Source organism: Mytilus galloprovincialis, chromosome 9, assembly GCF_965363235.1.
Source record: "Mytilus galloprovincialis chromosome 9, xbMytGall1.hap1.1, whole genome shotgun sequence".
Classification (NCBI taxonomy): Eukaryota; Metazoa; Mollusca; class Bivalvia; order Mytilida; family Mytilidae; genus Mytilus; species Mytilus galloprovincialis.
In genome coordinates this window covers 67,179,594-67,187,567 of record NC_134846.1, presented here as the reverse complement: position 1 = coordinate 67,187,567, position 7,974 = coordinate 67,179,594, and the positions used below count along the sequence as shown (strand labels likewise).

Sequence of the window (7,974 nt, the reverse complement as noted above, 5' to 3'; positions counted from 1 at the left end):
CAGATTAGACATTTTTAGTTTATTCGACTTTGTTTTGTTCTTACAGGGTAAAGATTTAGTTAGAGAACATCATCTATATAGCAGAAAGTATAGTTAAAGGATATTGCTAACTTCTTTTGTTTAATCCTAAGAAGTTCCTGTATGAAGTCAGCCTCATACAGTCATTGTCATTATAGATTGAGTTTAGAGTGTGAACATTCGGGCACAAATATTTCCAGTTTTCTAATTGTTCTCTGAACGAGTCCTATTGAACACATTCTTTCTCTGGAAGATAAATCGTATTTTAAAAGTTTGAAAGACTAATTGAATGTGGCCTTTGAGCGAAATAAGTTCAAAACAAAATTGCATTCAATATTAATGTTATTTCAGGACTGTTTTACCCGATTTCTGTATCAAGAGAGACAACTGTCATTTTCTAGCGTTTAAATTGTATACTAGTTTACTTTCCCCACATACTATTAATTGTCAAGTCAATTGATAATATATCATTTATGTAATATATACGTCACACGAGTTGATTAGCTATATAAATTGGATAAGTACTGTGTTTAATACACATGTAAGTTTAAAGGTTTATATAAACAGGTATGCACCTTAATAAACTACACATTATATTTCCTTTTAAATTTATCCTCGTAGTGTCATACCATGGCATTTTCAGAAAATATAGCAAAAGATCAAAGTCAGTAGGAACGGTCGTGACTTCAAGACACCCATATCGGTAAGCTATTTCATCGGAGTGATTAAGTTTGAATTAAACAGGTAAGGGATACATTTTTACTTCGGGACATTTTGAATATATGAATGCGAGGAGGTGTGGGTGTGTGTCAATGACACAGAACAAAACAAATTCTTAAGAATTAGGAGGCTAACTTCATACAGTAACTTCTTGGGAAGAAACAAAAGAAGTTAGCAATATCTTTTAAAATTACATTCCGCTATTTAGATGATGAACTCTCTTAAATAATTAAAAAATTGGTGACTACATTGAACTCATCTATCCCATCGAACTAGAGATAAAGGATACAACAGATACAGTCCTGGTACCTTTGATAACTATTAAGTTTGCCTCATATCTTGACATACATCTAGAAATGGACAATGAGGGTCGGTTGAAAACAAAACTTTTCGACAAAAGAGATGAATTCAGCTTCACAATTGTGAACTTGCCATTTCTATGTAGCAACATTCCAGCAGCGGCTGCATACGGAATACATATCTTCCATTTGATACGATATTCCCGGGCTTGTATTTCCTTGATAGAGGGTTGCTATTAAACCAACCGTTCCAAGTGATTAAGTTTAAATCATCCCATGGTAAATATTTCGGACGCCATCACGAGTTGGTTGACCGCTATAAAATAGCCTTTCACAGATGATATCGGATATGCAGATTTGTTTTTGTATTCATATGAAGCAGAATTTATCCAAGGGCTTATACAGAAAGGAGAAGAGAAATTACCCCAGTCTTTTAATTTCACCTTTCGGTATATTGATGATTTACTGTCTCTAAATAATAATAGGTTCAGTGATCACTTACATTTAATATATCCAAGTGAACTTGAAATTAAAGATACTACCGACACAGATAAATCTGCTTCATATTTAGACCTTTTTCTCGAAATGACTACTGATGGTAGGTTAAATACCAAAATATATGACAAACGTGATGATTTTAATTTTTCTATAGTCAACTTTCCGTTTCTGTGTAGCAACATCCCAGCAGCAACAGCATATGGAGTATATGTGTCTCAATTGATACGTTAAACTAGAGCTAGCTCAATGTACGTTGGTTTTGTTGAACGAGGAATACTGCGTTCTCAAAAGTTGGTAAGACAGGGCTATGAATCAATCAAATTAAGGTCATCACTCAAGAAATTTTACGGTCGCCATCATGAGCTGATTGACCATTATGACAAAAGTGTGTCCGAAAATCATATCTGATATTCTTCTTCAGTCATAAAAACCTTTCAACATTACCAAACTGAACAAGGAATAACACGACGGGTGCCGTATACGGTGCAGGAAATGCTTACCCTTCCGGAGCACCTGATTTCACTCCCGGTTTTTAGTGGAGTTCGTGTTGTTTCTTATTTATTATTTGTAACTGTTGATGTAAATGTCTTGGTTTTATGAGTCTTTGTTTACTCCTTGGTTTTGATTGTTATTGTCTTCCTTATTTCGTTACTACAATCCCAATATTTTTACTTATTTACTATTGCTTAGTCTTTAGTTTTCTATTTTGTGTCTTGTGTACTATTATTTGTATGTTTGTCTTTATCTTTGTTAGCCTTGGCTTTGTCAGGTTAGTTTGGATCAATGAGTTAGAATGTCCCTATGGTATCTTTCGCCACTCTTGTAAGACTAAAACTGCTATTTGTGTACTTTAATATATTCTTGGTTACTCATCAGGCGTTGCATTAAACACTCCAGGTAAATAAGAAAATGGAAGGATTTTGTAAATAATGCACAGATGTTAAATGCCTGTCCTAAGAGCGGAACTGTATCAGCTGGTGTATATTTGCTCTTAAATTTATTTTAAAGTCCACTTAAACAGAAACCAAACATCACTGTCCGTCAAACACCGCTTACTCCGAGATGTACAACAAAGTTAATGTTCAGATGGCTTGGCATGGTATAGCCAAATAAATGTTTTAGGCGTGCATAATACAAGTACACATAAACTTTAGTGTATCCGTGCTTTGTGTTCAAATGTATTTTGCAATCTGTGCATGTTGTAGTCTTTTACGATTATTTATCCCCTTTATCATTCCGAAACTAATGGAACATTGCTGGTCTTCTGGTAAATATATTTTGTAATATCTTTTTCTGAACGTATTCAGCTTAATAAAATGGCATACGTAAATATTTTAAAATGGACGGTTAAGTATAAAACAGAAGATGACGTAATTCATGAAATAAAAAAAATGATCACTTGGTGTAATTTCATTATGTTATCCATTGTATTAGATTAAATTCAAATCGAAGTTTTTATTATAACTCGACATTATAAGAATATATTTCTTCCAGGCTTCATCAAAAGCCATTTATGGAAATTTGTGTAATATGTCAAGACGTTATCACCGATGAAACAGTCTGTATACCATGTGGTCACAAGTTTTGTAATAGTTGTATCATAGAATGGAATCTACAAACCAACACATGTCCACATTGTAGAACTCGTGTGATCTCACTCTTATTATCTGTCAGTATATGTAATTGGCTAAGACGTACATTAAGTAAGTATTTTATCAATCATTGCTTTCATGTTTCTATGCAATTAAATTGCAACCTCGCACATTTAGGAGATAGTATGATTATGGATGCTAGGGTTATCTCTCTTCGTCTGTAAATGTAGTTGAACTTGGACCCTGAACAATTAGATATGTATGACATGAAAAACTTTAAACTGGCAAAATAGTTTCCAAGACAAGTATGGTTAACTATATGCACATATGTTTGTTATTTGAATATCTGAGTATATATAGTTACAAAGTAATAAAATAGCTTAGACTGCAGTGGCGGATCCAGGGGTAGGGTTCAAACCCCCCTTTTTGGACGATCAATGCATTTGAATGGGGACATATAGTTGGAACCCCCCACTTTTCTTGTCCTGGGTTGGGAACCCCCCTTTTAAAATGGCTGGATCCGCCCCTGGACCGTCAAGGCTAATATGATCTTAGTATGTTTTTCTCACTGATCTTTGTTGTTTAAATTCTCAAAGAAAGAAATGTGTCTAGGAAGACATCGTTCAAGACCGAGAGTTAAAATCATTCCTCAGTAAAGGACCTAAATATCGTCCCCCGTCAATTATTAATTGGAATGAGTGTCGTAATATCATCCACGACTCACTCCATACTTACTGTATGAAATGGATAAAACGGGAAAAAGCTGACAAAAAATCTTTGGACTCTTTTTTTAATTCAGTAATGAAGATAGTTGATATACGTATTCAACATTTTAAAGAACATTTTACTATAAACAATAACCACAATAAACCTATTTCTCGTATCAAACATAAACTAAAAGAACTAGCCAAGGAATTTGTTTTTGTCCCGGCCGATAAAGCTGCTAATAATATTATTATTGTTTGACGTAAATTTTACATTGAGGTTCTGAAAAAGGAAATCACCAATTCACCAACATTCCAACTGACTCCATTTTCAGAAAACGAAATCTGTAACAAACATAAACTTTTAGCCACCGCTTTACAAGCAGAGCCAAATACAATGAAAGTCCCAACTATGTATTGGCTTCCGAAGCTACACAAAACCCCTTACAAATATAGATTTATTTCGTCTTCAAACCATTGTTCAACTACTAAATTGTCTATTCTTCTCACTAGCACACTTGGTACAATTAAAAACCTGATAATAAATTGTTCAAATAAGGCCTTCGAAAATAGTGGAATAAATTACTTTTGGAGTGTCAAGAACTCGTTGGAAGTACTTGATAAATTGCATGCTTATATTGGTGATTTTGAATCTGTTCAAAGTTTTGATTTTTCTACCCTGTATACCACATTGCCTCACATTCTCATTAAGAAAAAATTCACACACCTAATTAAATGGGCATTCAAAAAATCAGAATGTGAATATATATGTTCAAACTCTTTTAGGTCATTTTTTAGTAGCAATAAACAAAAAAACTATGTTAATTGGACATGCTTTGATACTATATATGCCCTTGAATTTTTACTAGATAACATTTTTGTTCGCTTTGGGGATTCCGTATATCGTCAGATTATCGGAATTCCAATGGGGACTAACTGTGCACCACTTATTGCGGACCTGTTTTTGTATTGTTATGAGTTACAATTTATGACAAAAATAAGCAAAAATCCATCGAAACAACATCTGATAAACAAATTTAATAATACTTTTAGATATTTGGATGATATTTTGGCTCACAATAATGACGACTTCAGTATGTATATTAATGAAATTTATCCTGTTGAACTTACTTTGAATAAAGCTAATACTAACAATGACCACTGCCCTTTTCTCGATCTTGATATCTATATCACTAATGGAAAGCTGAATACTAAAATTTATGATAAAAGGGATGATTTTTCATTTCCTATCGTTAATTATCCGTTTTTAGATGGTGACGTTCCCTTGTCACCATCTTACGGTGTTTATATATCTCAACTTGTACGATTCGCTCGTGTATGTAATAATGTTTTAGATTTTAACGAGAGAAAGGAGTAGGTCCGGTAAGGACTCATTTTGGCCTCAAATTTCAGTTTCATCTGACGAAAGATTTTGCCCACTTTTTAAAGACTTAATTGTCTATTTCACTTGATTTAATTAGTATAAGTGAAAGATTTTAACTGATTTAGTCATTAAAAACGATCCGATTCAAGCTCAAATATGAAAAATCTCTCAAATATGCCAAAAAACGTCATTTTTGAGATGGTTTTTGTCAAAAATGAAAGTGGCCGCATCCGTGTTCATCCACAACCTTTATATATGTTATGTATTATCATAAAATACAACTTACATTTCAATATTAAGGATGAACACGAATGCGGCCACTTTCGTTTTACAAGGAAACCGTCTAAAATTTAATTAAAATGATAGAATTTTGAAGATTTCAGTAATTTAGCATGACTTAATGGTGCTACAACCCGATATATGTGCATTGTATTGTCAAAAACAGCCCATATTTATGTAGCAGAAGCATTCAACTGTCCAATAAATAACTAAAAGTTTACATTTTAACAATTTTGTAAAACTGTTATATTTTGGGGCCAAAAAGGGGTCTTACCGGACCTAATCCTTTATGTATCACTGAAAAATTATCACACCAGGGTTTTCGATATCACAAACTAGTCAAAACATTTACTAAATTTTATCTTCGGTATAAAGACATCATTCGTAAATATAGCTCAACATGCAGACTTCTAATACGTTCAGGTATTTCACATCCAATTTTTTATGGCAATATTCTTTATAAAGCACAAAGGTGTCAGTATTCACCTCAGAAACTTACAAAACCTTTGAATAGACTTATTAATAAGGGATATAATTACGATACTGTTGTCAAGTCATTAAAGATTGCATATTTTGGCGTTAATATTGAGTCACTGATAAGGTCTTTGCATCGGAACTAAACACATTTATTCTAATAACAGTTGTTGGCATGACACGGGTTATGTTCTTCTCATATATGTTATGATGGTATGATACTAAACCCCTAACGGGAAGGATTGTGTCTGATGTTCATATGATGAAATCATAATCTTTTAGTCAGTTTAATTGAAGTCTGGAGCTGGCATGTCAGTTAACTGCTAGTAGTCTGTTGTTATTAATGTATTATTGTCATTTTGTTTATTTTCTTTTGTTACATCTTCTGACATCAGACTCGGACTTCTCTTGAACTGAATTTTAATGTGCGTATTGCTATGCGTTTACTTTTCTACATTGGTTAGAGGTATTAGGGGGGGTTGAGATCTCACAAACATGTTTAACCCCGCCGCATTTTTGCGCCTGTCCCAAGTCAGGAGCCTCTGGCCTTTGTTAGTCTTGTATTATTTTAATTTTAGTTTCTTGTGTACAATTTGGAAATAGGTATGGCGTTCATTATCTCTGGACTAGTATATATTTGTTTAGGGGCCAGCTGAAGGACGCCTCCGGGTGCGGGAATTTCTCGCTACATTGAAGACCTGTTGTTGACCCTCTGCTGTTGTTTTTTATTTGGTCGGGTTGTTGTCTCTTTGACACATTCCCCATTTCCATTCTCAATTTTATAGTAATCAATTCAGTGACACGTAATAGAAGGAGTATGATAAATCGAGTGCAATATTTACCCAACATGATGCGTGCTATGATTACAAATTTGGATACTTTATTCCAAGACCAAGAACTTGAATATTATTTTAGCTATAAACAACACTTAGGAAACACCAGCTGTAACTGATTCAAGGATTGCATTGTCCTCCCGAGTATATATGAATACAAAAAGCATCGTTCGTAGTAATTGACTATGTTATTATCAAAACACATGTTAAACTCTCTTCGGATTTCATTCATTGAAGTTTTTATTCCTGAGTATTTTGTGATATTCATTGATATGTTGTAGTCTTACTGTAGAGCGAGAGAAATTATTTATTCATTTTGAATATAATTTTCACATCTAGTAATTTGCTTCTTCGAATCATGTACAGGATATTTTTTTTTTAATGATTGAATTTTTTCCCAATAACATTCCTTAGGTTTGTTGAAACAATGATCGGAGTGTACATAAACCAGGAAAACAAAACTCAATGTCAAATAAGGCCGAGGGAGTTGCAGGTTCACTTTTATCGCAAAAAAGATTGTTAACTGAATTTTACAGCCAAAATAAACTGAAATTAGCGCCCTTTTTATTTCAAGGGGTCAAAATAATTGTAAACATATGCTTAGAGGAATAAGTAATACGTAATACGATTGTTAATTTTTTACCTGTATTATTCTGTTATAATTTATGATGGGATGATATCCTAAATCTAACTTATATTAATGATAATGATCTTGACCTTTGATTAGGAACTGAAAAAGATTCTCTTCAATCAAATTACCGTATTAAGGGAACACTTTTAAAACTAAATTCTTTGATATGTAAAATTTGATCTGCATCCTTTACCCATAAGGCTTCTTCTCTTTCCGTACATCATCCATTGTTATAAGTTTCGTTTCCATGAAGGAGCATTAATGGACAATAGCGTTCATTTAAGGGGGTGACCAACACCTGAATTTTGACGCCATTTTTTCAAGAAAATAAAATCGCAATTTTGTTTTTGGCTATTTCTTTTTATTCTGAGAACCGTCGTTCCCGAAAATATCCCCGTAGACGCTCTGTACATGTATCTTGAAGATAACATTAAAGTTTGATAAAAAAAATATATTTGAATGTGTTTTCTGTGCAGCTAAAAATTGGGTCTGCGCGGGTACATATGCTGAATTGAGTGTGGAAACTGGGATTGTGTTCTTAC

General features: G+C 33.4%; 1 long non-coding RNA gene across 1 annotated transcript in view; it reads left to right on the top strand.

Moving 5' to 3' along the window:
• The first annotated feature begins 596 nt into the window (after window positions 1–596).
• Window positions 597–7,974, top strand: part of LOC143045718 (uncharacterized) — a 31,718-nt gene continuing 24,340 nt past the window's right edge. Inside the window, exons 1-2 of the long non-coding RNA XR_012969011.1 lie at window positions 597–721; window positions 3,030–3,238. This is a non-coding gene — a long non-coding RNA (uncharacterized LOC143045718). The remainder of the gene's footprint in view (window positions 722–3,029; window positions 3,239–7,974) is intronic.